We start from the raw sequence: 17957 nt of genomic DNA on the forward strand, positions 1-17957 counted from the left end.
AGAGATTCCATAATTCAGTGGGCTTCTTAAATGCTAGTTAGGAGAACAGCTATGGATTTGCATTGCTTGGTCTTTGCCTCTCTTAAAGTTCTTAAACTGCATGAGACAAAACAATAGGAAAATTGTAAAGAATTGTTTGGTGTTCTCACTGAATTCAATAAGAATTACCCCAAGGGATGTTCTGTTGAGGCTACAGGTCACTCTTCCTAAAACTTTACACTGGCTCTGTGTATTATTACTAATTAACTGTGGTGGTGAATTATGGTGGGTTTCTATTGGTTTTACTTATAAAAGTAATATAATTTCATTTTTGACAATTTAGGGGTTGGGGAGGAAGTACTTCTAATACCATGGCCCACCCTCGAGCACCAGCACTTTTATTGTTTTGGTGGCTAATTCTTTGTGTGCAGTCCAATCACTAATGAAGGTAAATGAAGATCCCTTTCAGATCCTTTAATCTTACAGCTTTGTGATCCCACTGTAGACCTATTGTTTTATCATAGGGGAGCTAGGACACAGGACAGTTTTTCCCCCATTGGTTAGCAAATGGGTTCTTTAGGAGAATTTATTATCCTTAGTAATCTGACCCATATTAAGGCTACTTTAGGCTTCGATATTTTATTAAACACAAACTAGGAACAGTTCCTTTCCTGCCTCCTTCAAAGGGAGATATATTTTAATATTTTAGAGCATTTACCAGGAGTAGAGCCAGCGACACTAATCACATCCACATGGAGGCTCAGCCATTACACCCTCCCACAGAGAAGCATCGCTGGTCCTTCTAGAGACCCAGCAAAGAAAGCTACCTTCAAATCCTTCTTGCTGTCATTCCTCTCAAAAGAATCTCAGCACTACCTTCATGTGAGTTTGAGTGCTGAATTTAGATATTTTTGTTTCTTAACTGTACTCAGCTTTCCTGTGGTTCAGACCTTTGAACCACTCTCTGTTCTGTGTAAATAATATGCCTGTAGGTCAAGGCCAATCCAATTTTTACAACTAGGAAGTAGGCTAGTCCCTGATGGGTTATAATCACTTCTCTCCCTAATTGAGTTGTGCACTTTCCAAAAGTCAGTAATTTGTTCCCAAACTTGTTTATGCAAGTTGTACCCAGTTATTATATAATTTAATTCAATATTACCAAAACCATACAAATATGAGTGTAAAGAGAGTGGTAATCTCTATGAAAATAAGTTGAATGCTTTTGGGGAAAACGTGATAAAGACAGGCCTTTCTCAAGGAAAAAATGCTGTGGAATGAGGTGTGAGTAAAACACGTGAAAGTTTGGGTGGAGGAAGGAGTTGTCAACATCTAGAATTCCACCTGCTTTCAGTGGCAAGGGTCTATGGAAGGGGTGGCAGGTGTCATGTCAGCCATGAAGACGGCAAGAAGCCCCTGAAGCAGCAGCCAAGCAGGCCAAGAGATGGGCGAGGTAAGGCACTGGAGCAGAAGCAAAGAGAAGAAAACCAAGGCGCTATGAGTGAAGGCCACGGGGAAGGGCCTGCTAGCCACAGGCGGAATTTAAAAATCTGGCAAGCCCGGCCGGGCGTGGCTCAGCGGTTGAACCTCGACCTAGGATCCAGGCGATCAGGGTTCGATTCCCGGTCAGGGCACATGCCCGGTTGCGGGTTTGATCAATGACTCTCTCATCATTGATGTTTCTATCTCTCTCTCCCTCTCCCTTCCTCTCTCTCAAATCAATAAAGATATATAAAAAAATAGAAATAAAAGATTTAAAAATCTGGCAAAAAGTGAGCTGTTCCTTGTGCCTGGGGCAATAGTGATACTTAATCCCATTCCTGTTTGAACATCTGGATTCCCTGCCTTTTTTTTTTTAATATATCTTTATTGATTTCATAGAGAGGAAAGGAGAGGAAGAGGGAGATAGAAACATCAGTGATGAGAGAGTCATTGATCGGCTGCCTCCTGCACGCCCCCGACTGGGGATCAAGCCTGCAACCCGGGCATGTGCCCTGACCAGGAATCAAACCCCGATCACCTGGATCCTGGGTCAACGCTCAACCCCTGAGCCATACCCGGCCAGACTGGATTCCCTGTCTTAATATCTCTTGCCACCTATAACTAGAATAAAGTGTTGTCCTGGAACCTGTTATACATTTAAGAATAAACTTTTGTAAAATAATAATAATAATAATGCAGTGGCCCATCTCTTCAAGTTCTTCTCACTCTGCCATTTCAACCTGAGCTGTGAGGTCAGAGCACACTGGGCCCAGAGTCCTATCAAAGTGTGTTCTTCAGTCTTTGTTCTATCTTGAATTCTGTACTGCCTGGAATTAAACCAACTCATTTGAAAAACAACAATAAAACCTAGAATTCTGCCCTCAGTTTGCTCCACAAGTATCTTGACTCCTCACGCCACTGAAACTAAAATTAGCAATGCTGCTTGCTGTGTTAATGGAGGTCTTATGTGCAGTCCCTGTCAGCAGACACCATTCAAAGAAAAGGCTTTAGCTTGCTCCCAAAGGAATGATGGATGAATGGACTTGTGTGTTTTAAAAGAAAAATAAAGTTTTAAGGATATGTATTTATTATAATTTTGAGATTCCCTACTTTAACTGATCAACTACAGATTTTTGACTATATAGGGGAAGAGAGCGGTAATCTTACAGTAGAATTTCAGGAGCTGCCAACCATACGTAGGTCTGGGGAAATGGGCTGCCTGGACCTCAACACTTGCTAGTGGCTCATGCACACTTGCAAATGAATAACCTCAAATTTGAAAGATTGCACATGCAGTCCCTTATCTCTGGGCTAGATGTGCTTGATTTTTAATACAGCAGATTTTTAGAACTTAATTACCTATAATGTGTCTAAGCCTATTAGATGAAAGAATGGTTTTAGGTCTTTCAGCTTACCCTGTAGCTGTGCCTAAAACGGTTCCTTTTTACTTAGGGCTGGCTGGCGCACTCGTAGATGTGTGATATATATTGTTTAACTGCTCAGAGGCCAAAAGGAAAGAAGGGCTGTTGTCTCCCTTCATTCTAATTCTTTATAATCTAGACAGACTAAAGCCTTAATAATTAACCACTCTTTATAAAATCATTCCAAACACGTGTTTCATTAATCAGAATGCTGCCTCTAAGAGAATTTGAAGTGGGTTAAGATGCAGGATGTGTGTGCATTCAGGTCAATAAAGTGGAAATGAACAGCAGCCAGAAAAATGAGAGAAGCAGATGTGCTAACCCTGAGAACGAGCTAACCACTGGGACTGAGCATCAGGTTCAGCTCAGGAGCAGGTACACAAAGCAGTAGGAAACCTGGAACATGGTAAGCCTACTACATGGTGGCTAATATTTTTATAATTCATAACCAGGAGTACACTGCTCGTCTCACATACCCATGTTATTTCACCACATGAAGTTGCCACTACATCCATTTTTAAGGCTTTAAATAATTTTGGAACCAGAAGCCATCGGATCGGAATCTCCCAGTACAGCCCCGAGCTCTACTGGGCTGTGTGTGAGCTCACTCAGGATCATTTGAGTCTTGTGTTTCAGGAAATAAAAAAGAATGATTAAACTGGCAATGTGCTTTCGCCATATGTTTAGCTCTTTCATCTCTGACTGCAAAATGTGGAGGCAATAAAGTCCTCCATATTTTGGTCTGAAACACATCACTGTGACTCTTGGTGGCCATGACAAATAAGAAAAAAGGGTAAGTTAACACTGTTCTCATCGCATATAATGGAAGGTTTCAACTAGAAGAGCTGAAAAGTGTTTCTAGTGCAGGTCAGAGAGACTGGAGAATCCAACCAAACAGGAGTTTCCTCTTACCCGTCATCTGGATCTGAGATGGATACCCTCAAGAACCAATCTGCAGAGAGCCTAAGGCCCTGGTGCAGTCCTGAGAGTCTCCAAGAAATGCCGCAGTGGCGGGGGGGGGGGGGGGGGGGGGGTGTCTGGAGTGAGAGTCCCATTGCTTATAGCAGATGGTGGTCAGCACCAATGGCACAACTGCAGACCTTAGAACAGCAGATTACATCCCGGCACAAAGGCCAGCTCTCTCTTTATATGCCCTCCTTCAGCTCTTCTTTTTTGCCTTCTGCCAAATCCTTTGGCAATTTCATTTTTATATTCAAGAGATGATACCAGAAGGCAGTTTATAAAATCATTACCTCCCCTCAGGTATCCTAGCACAGTGCATGGGAGGCACTCAGTAAATAAATGAACGAGAACCGAAAAGCATCTAGAAGAAGAATGACCCTAATGGTTCAAGTTCAGTTCAGAAAAAAATTTTTTTTAAAGAGGGGAACAGGCTGTCAAAATTTTCAAAATGAGGCCCCATAGGTTTCCCCATATGCAGCCTGCTCCTCCTTCAACCATACCTGTTGAAAGTCCCTCAGTCCCTATGATTATCCAGTTCTCATCTTATCAGAAACTACCATCAATTATTATTATTTAGCAATTCTGTCTTTGAAAAAATTAAGATTTGAGGTGAGGGGAGGAACAGCAGATGAAATATATTCTATCTCCTAAGAAGGGAAAAGAGGGAACGTGGACATGATCAATTTCCATAATTAATCAAATAGAAAATACTAATTTTCTAAAAGGAAATTTGTGGTTAAATGCCTCTTTTTTCTTGAAAAATCTGCATTTGGTCTCAATCTTCCAAAATGAATGTCGTTTTATTGAATTTTTCTCAGGGTAATTACTACCCTATCTTGCTTCATTCATAGTTAAGAAGCTCTAAAACTACTTCCCATCCATTGGAATTTTTATTTAAACAAAAAAATGAGCATTATGACTAATATATGTACCTTTACACTGTGATTATGAAAAGTAGAAAAAAATGAGAGAATGATTTAACCTGTAGAGCCTTTTACATCATTGTTAAATTTTCTAACCCTGTCCCCTCACATTCTCATATTAAAAATCTTCAGAAGATTATAGAACATCATACATGTATTAAAAAGTCTATTTGTTTGCACATAGGATAGAATTTTAATAGACACAATCCTTCTTGTTACATGAACATAAGCACACAAACTTTTTATGGCACTATTACATATTGTTGCTTATTTCTTGGGTTATGTGAAATTTCCAGCTGACACATGGTAGTTGTTAGAGGTGCTTAACCATGAAGATAGCAGCTGGCTCGCCAGGATTAGAACATGCCGGGCGGTTCTTCTGATAGTGAGGGGAGTGCTTTTTTCCCCTAACTGCTGAGTGTCATGACCTTCATCAATCAGCCCAACACCCAATCTCTCAGCCAACAAGCACCAGATTCTTAAGAAGCTTTTTTTCTTATTTTTCTCCTGGAATGTTCCTACACAAGATCAAAGCCATGTGCAGAAATATCTCTGCATGGTATCGATGCTGATATTTTTTCTCAGTGCAAAACAAGAAAGGACAGCCTTGGCCCAGTGGTCCAGAGATCTTATCCCAGAGTTGAGTGAAGGGAGGTTATAAGACCCTTCCTGCTTTACCTCTGATCCCAGTGGCCTGAGCCCCAAAAGGTCAAGACTGTGGCCTTCCTTAGACCCATGAATTATGGGCCAAGAGCAAAGTAAACTGGGCCTGGATTGAGAAAAGTCAGTACAAAGGGCACAACAGTCCAGCTGTGTGTGACTGCCTCACTTGCAATGTGCCCCAGCATCAGTTAGCTGACATGCACCTCCTCCCTGCCCTGCCCAATTCCTTTTGCCCCACTGTGCTTGTGTCCCCACAGCCTTTACTGGCTTTACTTGCCCCTTGGCCAGCCTGGTCCATCATATGGCAGATTCCCAGCCTCTGCTCTCTCCCTGTCCTCTTAAGACCTCAATTCCCACTGCCACCCCTCCTCAGCTGCTCCCTAAATGCCCATGTTCCTTGGGTTTCTGTCCTGGGCCCTCCTTGGGTGATTTCACCTAGGCCAGTAGCTTCAGCCTCCTCTGGTATGCTAATTATTTGCAGCTCAGCTTTCCAGCCCAGCTATCTCCCAGCATCCAAGCTCCAGCTGCCTTCCAGAGAGCTCCACCTCAATGTCCAGCTGGCATGGCATCCAACGCGTCCTTTCAGCGAATGAGTCTCCCAGAAAATGCCTCACGTGCGGGGGTCTGGAGTGAGAGTCTCACTGCACGTAGCAGACTGTGGTTGGCACCAAGGGCACAATTGCTGACCTTAGAGAAAACAGCAGATTCCACCTGGGCGCAAAGAACGAGTCTTTCTTCATACAGCCTGCTTCCGCTCTTCCTCTCTGCCTTCTGCCCAATCCATAGGGAATTCCCTTCTTAGATGCACCTGAGATGATAGCAGAAGGCAGTTTATAGAAGTGCTACCTCCCTCAGGTACCCGAGCACAATCACGGCAGGCACCTATTTTCCCAAACTAGCCAACTTTCTACCATACTTCCCTCCTTCCTGTACCATCAGTGCCCAACTCAGTTCTACATCCGGAATATCTCTTCACACCGTCCCTGTCTCCCCATCTCACTGCCTAAAGCAGGCTTCATCATCTTCGTCTTTTAACAGCTTCCAGATTCATTCTCTCTTAGTCTATCTAGTTATCTTCCCCAAACACAACATGCATCCTGCCTGCATTCGCTTTATGACTTCCAGTTGCTTGCAAGTAAAGCCCGGATCCAGTCGGGCCTTTGCAGTCAGCCTTCAGGTGACCTTCCAGCTGTCTCCCAGTCACTCCCCAGGCACCAGGCCTCCAGCCACACCTAACTCGTCCCGGGCACACCACTCCCCGCCACACCATTGGTCAGGCTTCTCCTCAGCTGGGAATACGCTGGTCTTTGCCTGTAAAACATCCACTTAACATTTAACAGCCCGGTTCAGACAGCAGCAAGCTGACTGACTCCCTAGGACAGAGGGAGTTTCCCGTGGGTGGTGGACCTACTCCCGGAGGACAGGACTGGGCTGTTCTTGCCTCATCCACACACCAACCCCACTCCCTGGCGTGATGCATCAACAGGGCAGGTGCTCAGAAATGCCTGTTGGTTTTGATTTCCCCAGAATAAGAAAGCTGAAAAGTCACAGAGCCTATGCCTAACAGTCTCATTACATTTTAATCATCTCCTCTCCCCACAGTAGATACTGGTTACGTGAGAAGGTAGCCTGATGGATATTTATTTGAATGACATCTAAGCAGAGAATAAGCTCTTACCAGGAAACTCTCCCAGTGAAAGCCTGTTCCTGAGGGGACAGAAATCGCCCCTGGGGTAGTTGCAGTGGCTTCACCTGGAGCAAGAGGGTGAAGGAGAGGGTGGTGGGAGGAGGGGAAGGAAACCTTGTTTCCATTGAATGGGAAAGTGAAAGGGTGCTGTAAATCCCCTCCACCCCCCACCCCCCCCCCCGCGTCAGAACCCCAGCCCCTAACAGCATAATCCCCCCCCCCCAGGTCTAAGTGTACAGTTCAGTTATGCTGATGGGGAAGCAACTGGGCTTAATAAATGGCAAAGAGCAAATGAAACTGCCCAGCGATCAGATAAGATGCTCAGAATGGGGAGGCCCTGGCAGGCCCTGATTCAGACTCCGCCAACAACCTGGTATGGTCTCTTCCCCCCCAAGCTCCTTTCTTCCCTGTTGTTTAAGGGGAGCCTTCAGAAGCCTGGGTCCTCTGGAAGGCCGGGGAGCTGCTAGGGGAAAGGTTGGCAAGGGGCAGAGAGAGAGGCCGTGAAGAGGAGATAGAAATGTCAGTGGGTTTGGGAAGCAGGATGGTGTGGAAGCTCCTCCTCTCTATCGCTCCCTCCACTCCTGGAATTCAGGCCCTGGTGCCTCTTTCCTGCATTGCTTCCCCTGGTGACTGACCTCAGTGTCCCACTGCCGCCACCACGCCCACCATCTGGTCTCCAGGCAGCTCCCAGAGCTGTGTCTCCAACAGGCTAATCTAACCATGTCTTTCCCCGCTTCCCAGGGCCCTGCTCTGTTACAGGACTAACCCAAGCACCTCAGCCAGCATCTGTGGGCCTCCAGTCCTAACCCCGACGTGCTTCTTCAGCCTGGTCTCCTGACCTCCCACCTCCCATCCTAGTTTATGGGTCTGCACGTGTCATCTGTTGCCTTAGTGCACTTGCTCACACCTTCTCTTTGCTTGGAATCTCCCTCCAAGACTTAGGTCAGGCATCTTGTTTTCAAGGAAGATATATATACACACTGACACACACAGTCACCCAGACACACTCAGACACACACAGATACATAGACACACTCACAGACACAGAGGCACACAGTCACACATGCACACACGCACTCACAGCACCTTATCTGAGCCTCTGCTACCAGCTTTTACTGACAAATCTGTCCTCCTAGCTCAATGATAAATTCCTCAAGGTCAGAGACCATGCCCTTTGCAGCTTTTGACACCCTCCCTTCCCTGACACACTATCTAGTTCAGCAATTTTCAACCAGTGTGCTGCAAGAATTTTAAAACATGCAACACCTGACTATTTAGTCAGGGACATTGACCTCTTTTCCCTTAGATTGTCAAATAAAAAACTGACAACAGCCAACACAACAGTAGCTGTCTGGTGTGAATGAATCAAAATTATACCTATGTTTTTGTCAGATCGGCAAAAAATATACTTTTTCGTGTGTCACAGAATTTTATTTATTATTATTATTATTTTAAGTTTACCTTTATTGTAGAAAATATTACAGATGTCCCCTTTTTACCCCCATTGATGCCCTCCACTCCGCATCCATCCCACCCTCAGGCCTTTCCCAGACCAGTGTCTGTGTCCATGGGTTATGCTTATAAACATATAAGTTCTTTGATTAATCTCTCTCCACCCACTCCCCACTCTCCACCTTCCCTCTGAGATCCCTCAGTCTGTTCTATGCTTCTATGCCTCTGGATCCATTTTGTTCATCAATTTATTTTGTTTATTATATTCCAGATATAAGTGCAATCATGTGGTACTTGTCTTTCTCTGACTGGCTTATTTCACTTAGCATAATACTTTCTAGTTCCCCCCATGCTGTCCCAAAGGATAAAAGATCCTTCTTTTTTACAGCTGCATAGTATTCCAGGGTGTGAACGTCCCACAGCTTTTTCATCCACTCATCTACTGATGGGCACTTGGGCTGTTTCCAGATCTTACATATTGTGAATTGTGCTGCTATGAACATAGGGGTGCATAAGTTCTTTGTGATTGGTGTTTCGAGTTCCTTAGGATATATTCCTAGAAGTGGGATCACTGGGTCAAATGGCAGGTCAATTTTTAATCTTTTGAGGAAACTCCATACAGCTTTCCATAGTGGCTGCACCAGTCTGCATTCCCACCAGCAGTGGGCTAGGGCTCCCTTTTCTCCACACCCTCACCAGCACGTGTCATTTGATTTGTTGATGGAGCCATTCTGACAGGTGTGAAGTGATACCTCATTGCGGTTTTAATTTTCATCTCTCTGATGATTAGTGACGTTGAGCATTTTTTCATATGTCTCTTAGCCATACAGATGGAGAAGTATCTATTTAGGTTCTTTGCCTGTTTTTAAATTGGATTGTTTGTCTTTCTTTTGTTAAGTTGTATGAGTTCCTTATATAGTTTGCATGTTAACCCTTTATCCGATGTGTCGTTAGCAAATATGTTCTCCCATACAGTGGGCTCCCTTTCCGTTTTGTTGATGGTTTCCTTTGCTGTGCAGAAGCTTTGTATTTTGATGCAGCCCCATTTGTTTATTTTCTCCTTTGTTTCTCTTGCCCTAGGAGATGTATCAGCAAACATATTGCTATGAGAGATGTCTGAGATTTTACTGCCTATGTTTTCCTCTAGGGTTTTTATAGCTTCACGTCTTACATTTAAGTCTTTTATCCATTTTGAATTTACTTTTGTGTATGGTGTAAGTTGGTGGTCTAGTTTCATTTTTTTGCATGTACCTATCCAATTTTCCCAAAACCATTTATTGAAGAGACTGTCTTTACTCCATTGTATGTTCTTGTCTCCTTTATCAAATATTAATTGACCATAATGGCATGGGTCAATTTCTGGGTTCTCTGTTCTGTTCCACTGATCTATATGTCTGTTCTTGTGCCAGTACCAGGCTGTTTTGATTACAGTGGCTTTGTAATATAACTTGATATCTGGTATTGTGATCCCTCCAACTTTGTTCTTCTTTCTCGATTGCCGTGTCTATTCGGGGTGTTTTTTAGTTCCATATAAATTTTTGAAGAGCTTTTTCTAGATCTGTGAAATATGCTGTTGGTATTTTAATAGGGATTGCATTGAATTTATAGATTGCTTTGGGAAGCATGGACATTTTAATTATGTTAATTCTTCCAAGCCATGAACGTGGTATATTTTTCCATTTTTTTTTATATCTTCCTCTATTTCTTTTTTCAGTGTCCTGTAGTTTTCTGAGTAAAGGTCTTTTACATCTTTGGCTAAGTTTATTCCTAGATATCTTATTTTTTTAGATGCAGTGGTAAATGGGATTGTTTTTTTAGTTTCTGTTTCAGAGAGTTCATTATTGGTGTATAAAAATGCCATCGATTTCTGGGTGTTAATTTTGTATCCTGCTACCTTGCTGATTTCATTTATTAAATCTAGTTGTTTTTTGATAGAGTCTTTAGAATTCTCTATGTACAATATCATGTCATCTGCAAATAGTGACAGTTTTGTTTCCTCCTTTCCAATTTAGATTTCTTTTATGTTTTCTTCTTGTCTGATGGCTGTGGCGAGGACTTCCAGTACTATGTTGAATAAGAGTGGTAAAAGAGGACATCCCTGTCTTATTCCTGTTTTTAATGGAAATGGTTTTAGTTTTCGCCCATTGAGTATGATGTTGGCTGTAGTTTTGTCATATATGGCCTTTATTATGTTGAGGTATGATCCCTCTATTCCCACTTTGCTGAGAGTTTTTATCAAAAATGGATGTTGGATTTTATCGAGTGCTTTTTCTGCATCTATTGATATGATCATGTGATTTTTGTCTTTCAGTTTGTTTATGTGATATATCACGTTTATTGATTTGTGAATATTGTACCAGCCTTGCATCCCTGGAATAAATCCTACTTGGTCATGGTGTATGATCTTTTTGATATATTGCTGGATCCAATTTGCTAATATTTTGTTGAGGATTTTAGCATCTATGTTCATCAGGGATACTGGCCTGTAATTCTCTTTCTTTGTAGTGTCTTTATCTGGTTTTGGAATTAGGCTAATGCTGGCCTCATAAAAAGAGTTTGGAAGTGTTCCTTCCTCTTGGATTTTTTGAAATAGTTTGAGGAGGATAGGTGTTAATTCTTCTTTGAATGTTTGGTAAAACTCCACTATGAAGCCATCCAGGCCAGTACTTTCATGTGCTGGGAGCCCTTTGATTACTGCTTCAACTTCATCAGCAGTTATCAGCCTATTCAGGTTTTCTGACTCTTCCTAGTTGAGTTTTGGAAGGTTGTATTTTTCTAGGAATTTATCCATTTCATCCAGGTTGTCCAGCTTGGTGTCATATAGTTGTTCATAGTATTTTCTTTCAATTCTTAGTATTTCTTTTGGGTCAGTTGTTATTTCACCTCTTTCATTTCCGATTTTGTTTACTTGGGTCCTCTCTCTTTGTTTCTTGATGAGTCTGGCTAAAGGTTCATCACTCTTGTTTATCTTTTCAAAGAATCAGCTCTTGGTTTCATTGATCTTTTGTATTGTTTTTTTAGTCTCTATGTCATTTATTTCTGCTCTTATCTTTATTATTTCTTTTCTTCTACTTACTCTGGGCTTTTCTTGTTCTCTTTCTAAGTGTTTAAGTTGTAGGGTTAGAGAGTCTATTAGAATTTTTTCTTGTTTTTTGAGGCAGGCTTGTAGTGCTATGAACTTCCCTCTCAAGACTGCTTTCATTGTGTCCCATAGATTTGGAATTGTTGTGTGTTTATTTTCATTTGTTTCCAGGAAGTTTTTTATTTCTTTCTTGGTCTCTTTGGTAACCCATTCATTGTTTAAAAACATGTTCTTTAGCCTCCATGTGTTTGAATGTTTTTTAGTGTTTTTATTGTAGTTGATTTCTAATTTCATGCCACTGTGATCTGAGAAGATGCTTGATATGATTTCAATCTTCTTGAACTTGTAGAGACTTGTGTCCTAACATGTGGTCTATCTTTGAAAATGTCCCATGTGCACTTGAGAAGAATGTATATTCTGTAGCTTTGGGGTAGAATGTTCTGTAAATGTCAATTAAATCCATCTAATCTAGTGTGTCCTTTAGGGTCACTGTTTCCTTGCTGATTTTTTGTCTGGAAGATCTATCCAGTGAAGTCAGTGGGGTGTTAAAGTCCCCTAGTATGACTGTATTGCTGTTGATCTCTCCCTTCAAGTCCTCTAGAAGCCTTTTAATAGATTTAGGTGCTCCTATATTGGGTGTATATATGTTTATCAGGGTTATATCCTCTTGTTGGCTTGTTTTTTTGGTCTCCCTATTTTGGCTACTTTTTTGGGTTTGTTCCTAAGTATTAGGTAGATCTGCTATGACTCTCAGTCTTTTTGGAGGGTCTCTGCAACAGGCCAATGTCAGACGCAGTTTTTGACTGGCCCTGAGTATCCTGTTTGGAGCTATCAACAACCCTAGGCTTGAGGTCCCCTCTGCTGGGACCGGGTGCATTTGGACAGGACCAAGATGCACTCCAAAGTCTGCTTTTCTAAGGCCCGGGTGGGTCCCCGAATCAGATCAGGCAAAGACTCAAAGCACCCTGAGGTCTGTCTCTGCCTACAGACTGATTAATCTGATTCTCTTAACGAGCCGCAGGCTGTAGAAGCTCCACAGGGTGGGGGGCTGGTTGTTATCAGTCTCTTAACAAGCCTCAGGCTGTAGAAACTCCTCTGAGGAGGGCTCAGGCTTTCCAGCTGGGTGGGGCAATTGCTTCCCCCCTCAGGCAAAAGCCGAAAATTCGCTGCCAGAGAAAGAATGTCCTCCACAGTCTGGGGGAATGGCTCGGCACAGGAATCCAGATGGGTGTCCCCTGATCTCACGCTCCAGGGCCCACAACCCCAGACTCTCCCCACACAGCTCCAGTCCACTCCCCCTCTGCTGGAGCCCAAGGTGAGTGGCTGCACAGGAAAGTTGGTGCGTTGGCCCTTTAATAGCGTGCCTGCATTTCCAGCCGTCTCTCCCCCGCTGCTTTTCACAGCCAGATGATATGTGGGCACCTCTCTGTTTTGGTGCTCTGGGCTGGGGAGCCCAGCCTGGGGTTTAGGCCCCAGAGTCCTCAGTGGGAACCCCCCCAGCCGAGATCTCCCTCCAGACTTTCAGCTGCTGCCTGTGGGAGCCCAGCCTGGGGTTTAGGGCCCAGAGTCCTCAGTGGGAACCCCCCCAGCCGAGATCTCCCTCCAGACCTTCAGCTGCTGCCTGTGGGAGCCCAGCCTGGGGTTTAGGCCCCAGAGTCCTCAGTGGGAACCCCCTCAGCTGAGATCTCCCCCCGGCCCTTCAGCTGCGGCCTGTGGGAGCCCAGGCAGCCCTTTCTCATCCACACTTCCTACGGGTCTCTGTGCCGTCTCCACTTTTCCTCTTTGGTCATGAGGGTGCTCTCCAGCTCGTCTTTGGATGGTTTTTCTATGTTTTAGCTATAAATCCAGATTGGTCCCCGGAGAGTGTCAGTGTAGCTGGCACTCAGTCACTGCCATCTTGGATCTCCTCTCATCTGTCTGCCGCAGAACTTTAGTAATTAGTTTATGTGTGCCATGAGACGGAAAAGGTTGACAGTCACTGCTCTAGTTCATAGTGGCCCATCAATAAAGGCTGCTAAACTGAACCTGAAGATAATTCCAAGGCAGGCCAGAAGGACTGGGGAATAGGCCGGCTCCCACAGTAACTAAATCTAAGATTTATTCTCCGCTCCTAATTCTGGGGCAAGGACAGAGTGCAGTCTTCCATGGCAACTGACTCTCACAGCATCACCCCCCACCCCCTTCAAGCCTTGCCCCTGCCCCTGAAAACACACACAAAAAGTTGTGCTCCTAACACTTAGCCATTGGTGGTTAAATTCAAGGCCTTTCTCCAACTTGAGATATTGAGCAGAGTAAACTAAGTCAATCCACTTCTAGACGGGCAAAAGGAAACGGCAAAGACACTTGCTTAAAGCTTCATTGAGCATTTATTTCACCCCCATTTATCTCCTGTATGAAACCCTCCAAAAGCAGAAGCTATGCCCGATTATTCTGTATATTTCCCACAGCTCCTAGCAGAATGCTCTTGGTGGGAACGGCAAGGCATTGGAGAAGACGGCGGGATAGAATGGACACAGGCCCTTAGGAGTTTCCATAAGGAAAAAAATCCCATGTGCTTGGAAATGTAATGAAACCTTCAAAAGTACGTGACACTACTTTATGTAATTTGTATATAATCTACTTAATGTAATTAAGCATCTCATTAATTTAATTATTTTTATTTTAATTCTATTTTGTTTTCTTTAATATTTAATTATCTAATTATTAGTTAGTGTTAAGTAATAAGTATGTGTTTTAATTAATGTAAATTTGGTAGAGCAGCTTGTTAAAGCCTAAGTCAGGCACGTAGGTGGGACATTTCCTTGGCAAAACAGGGCAGGTGGGGAGCTGGGGGCCTAGGCCTCCCCCAACCTGCCCACAGCTTATCCCAATTCAACTTGGTTCATTCCCAGGTTCTGGTTTCAACAGTTGGTTGGCCTCTTGGTCAGTCAGGAGTAGTCCATAACCCCAGGCCTTCACCCCAAGGACTCTAAAATCTAATGGGAAGTTCCAGCCTGGTCTCCGCCCCCACCCCACGTTGGGTCCCACCGTAGCGGCTGCTCTGCAGGTCTGAAGGATGCTCCCTCATTTCTTCCACCTGGTCAATTTATTCCACCAAAACACTTGATTTGGGTCTTAAAGGATGAATAGAAGTTTGCCAGCCACAACTAAATGATTGCTTTCTCTGGAAATTATAGTCATTTACCCCATTATATGGATGCCAATCCATCTGCCCAGACATTTTAGCTGCACCAAGAGCTGAGGCGACACACTGGTTCTAGTAGAACAGCCTTGTGGGGCCAGTGCCCTGTGACTCTCATGCAACCTACAGTCTTACTTTTGGTGTAACATCTTTCACAGCAATTAAATATACTTTACTCACAGATTGGCACTGAATTCCCTTCTCTGCACCCAATTAAAAATTTAATAATAACAGCCTTATTAGATCTAAACTAAGCCCTGAATAGAAACAGCCTGTTTCAAAATCAATAAACTTTTCTTAATCCCTACAGTGGAAAAAGAGACAGGCTCCCCTCTGTCTTCCCTAAAAAGTCAGTATTTATACAAAGCATTATGTTGCCGGCTTCAGAGACTCAGAGGTGCCCGAGCTCCCGCTGGCTGCCTGCACCCTCTGAATCCTGCATGACTTATTTGGCCATAAGTAATCTCGGCTCCGGGCTTGCTTACATTTTTGGGTTTCCCTTTCGCCTGGAATGCATCTCCATGTTCTCATGAGCGCCGTCTTCCCAGCCCGGCCCTCTCTCCCCTTGTGTGGCTGTAACTCTGTCCTGCCGTTAGTAATCCTGACTGCTCCCAGCACGCAGCCAGGCCTCGGTGTGTTCCCCGTCACGCCGACAGCCTCTGTTCCTGCGCCAGGCCAGGGCTCCGACGCCCTCTCCTCCTCTCCCCCTCGGCCGTGGCCACCGCGGCCCTGCTCAAGATTTGCAGTAGGAATTTTTAAAAACTTTTTCTAAATATATTTTATGCTTTTTATAGAGGACGATAAGGAAAAATATTGCTCATAATCCAGAGTGAAACACTGTTCCTTTTCTAGCATAATCCTTATTTAAAATATATTTCATTGGATGTTTCATTAAAAAGTAAAGTATCTCTTTTTTTTTAAATCCTCGCTGGAGGACATGCTTAGAGAGAGGGAGAGGGAGAGGGAGGGAGAGAGAGAAAGAGAGAGGGAGAGATCCCTCTTCTCTCTTCATGTGCCCAGACCAGGGATAACACCTGAAACCCAGGTATGTGCCCTGACCAGAATCAAACCGGTAACCATTTGGTGCACAGGGTGACACCCAGCCAAGTGAGCCCCTATGACCCAGCATATATCTCTTGATATGATATGATGAGAATGTTACTTAATTTCTGTGGTCTCTTTCCCAAAAATTCATAACCCCAGTCTAATCATGAGAAAACATCAGGCAAAACAAAATTGAGGGACGTTCTACAAAATATCTGACCAGAGCTCCTCAAAACTATTAAAAACGAGCTAAGCCCGCCCTGGCTGGGTGGCTCAGTTGGTTGGAACATCACCCTGGACATCAAAAGGTTGCAGGTCGCTCCCTGGTCGGCAACTGATCGAAGTTGCTCTCACATAGATGTCTCTCTCTCTCCCCTTCTCTCTCTCTCAAGTCAATAAAAGCACGCCCTCCCTGGCCCGTGTGACTCAGTGGTTAGAGTGTTGGCCCACCCACAGAAGAGTCCTGGGTTCGATTCCCTGTCAAGGGCGAGTACCTGGGTTGTGGGTTCCATCCCCAGCCCCACAGGGGAGAATTCAGGAGGCAACCAGTTGCTGTGTCTCACATCGATGTCTCCCTCCCTCTCTTCCACTCTCTCTAAAAATCAATGGAGAAATACCCTCTGGCTAGGATTAACAAAAACAAATGAACAAACAGACCAAAAAACCATGAGATAAATCTGAGAAAGTGACCAAGTCTGGAGGCTCCCTAAGGAGACATGATCACTATTTGTAATGTGTATCCTGGACCGGATCTTGGAAAAGAAAAAGGACATTAGAAACTTTAAAAATCCTATCAAAGAATAGACATTAGTTAATAATGTATCAGTATATTTGTTCGCTGGTTGTGATAAAAGTAAGATGTTAACAATAGGGGAAACTGGATACGTGGGAATTCTCTGTATTATCTTTGCAACCTTTCCGTAAATCTAAAACTATTTTCAAATTTAAAGTTTCGTTTTTAAAAGGGCTGTATGATCACTGGGGGGGAATTTCGGGCAATACGGAAGTATATAAAATGAAAGGCAATAGCCCTTTGCTTCCATGTCCCCACCTCACGCTTGGCACCAGCCTTACTTTCTGGGACTGGTTCCTCTTTATTGCATAGTTGAGCTCATGCTGCAAATGCAATTTTGAATCCTGGCTTTCTGTTTAGCCTTACAGCATAAGCATTTTCCCATGTCCTTAAGAACTTCTTAAAGACAATTTTATAGGTTGCGTAATATTCATTGCATTGTTTTCTTGCCTAAATTAGCTTTGATCCAGCTCTTATGTTTCTATGAGATTTGCTTTCATTACCCATGTCTTAGAATGTTTCCTCCTGCAAAGAACTGCTCTTCTCCAAGCCACAAGATCTTCATCCCTGCTCTCCTGGGGCCCCCAGAAAGCTTGTTTAGTCCAGTGTGTTTCAGCAGATTCTATGTTACAGCCTTTCCTTTCTTGATCTCTTCCCTAGCCTTTATTTCTCATGACATGAGGATTTATAACCCACTGAGATAACCCTGGTGCTGTCATTGCTGATGGTTAACGTGTAGTGTTTGAACCTTGATGTACTGGATTGAATAGTGTTACACCCCCAAAAAAATTCATATCAACTCAGAACCTCAGAATGAGACCTTATTTCAAAATAGGGTCTTTGCAGATGTAATTCTATAAGATGAGGTCCTACCGGATTAGTGTGAGCCCTAAATCCAACGACCAAAGTCCTTATAAGAAGGCCACATGAAGACACAGGGACACATAGAGAGGAGAAGGCCATATAAGACAGAGACAAAAATTGGAGTCCTGCATCTATAAGCCAAGGAGCACCAAGGATTGCTGGCAACCACCAGAAGCTAGAAACAGGTTCTCTTTCAAAGTCCCTAAGAAGAGTCCTGGCCCGGTAGCTCAGTTGGTTAGAGCATTGTCTCAACACACCAAGGTTGTGGGTTTGATCCCCAGTCAGGGTGCATACCAGAGTCAACCTAGTAGAATACATAAATAAATGGAACAACAAATTGATATTTCTCCCTCTCTCTTAAAATAAAAAAAGAGCCCTAAGAAGAAACCAACCCTCCCAACACCTTAATTTTGGACTTCTGGTGTC

Source organism: Miniopterus schreibersii, assembly GCF_964146895.1.
Source record: "Miniopterus schreibersii genome assembly, chromosome: 2".
Classification (NCBI taxonomy): Eukaryota; Metazoa; Chordata; class Mammalia; order Chiroptera; family Miniopteridae; genus Miniopterus; species Miniopterus schreibersii.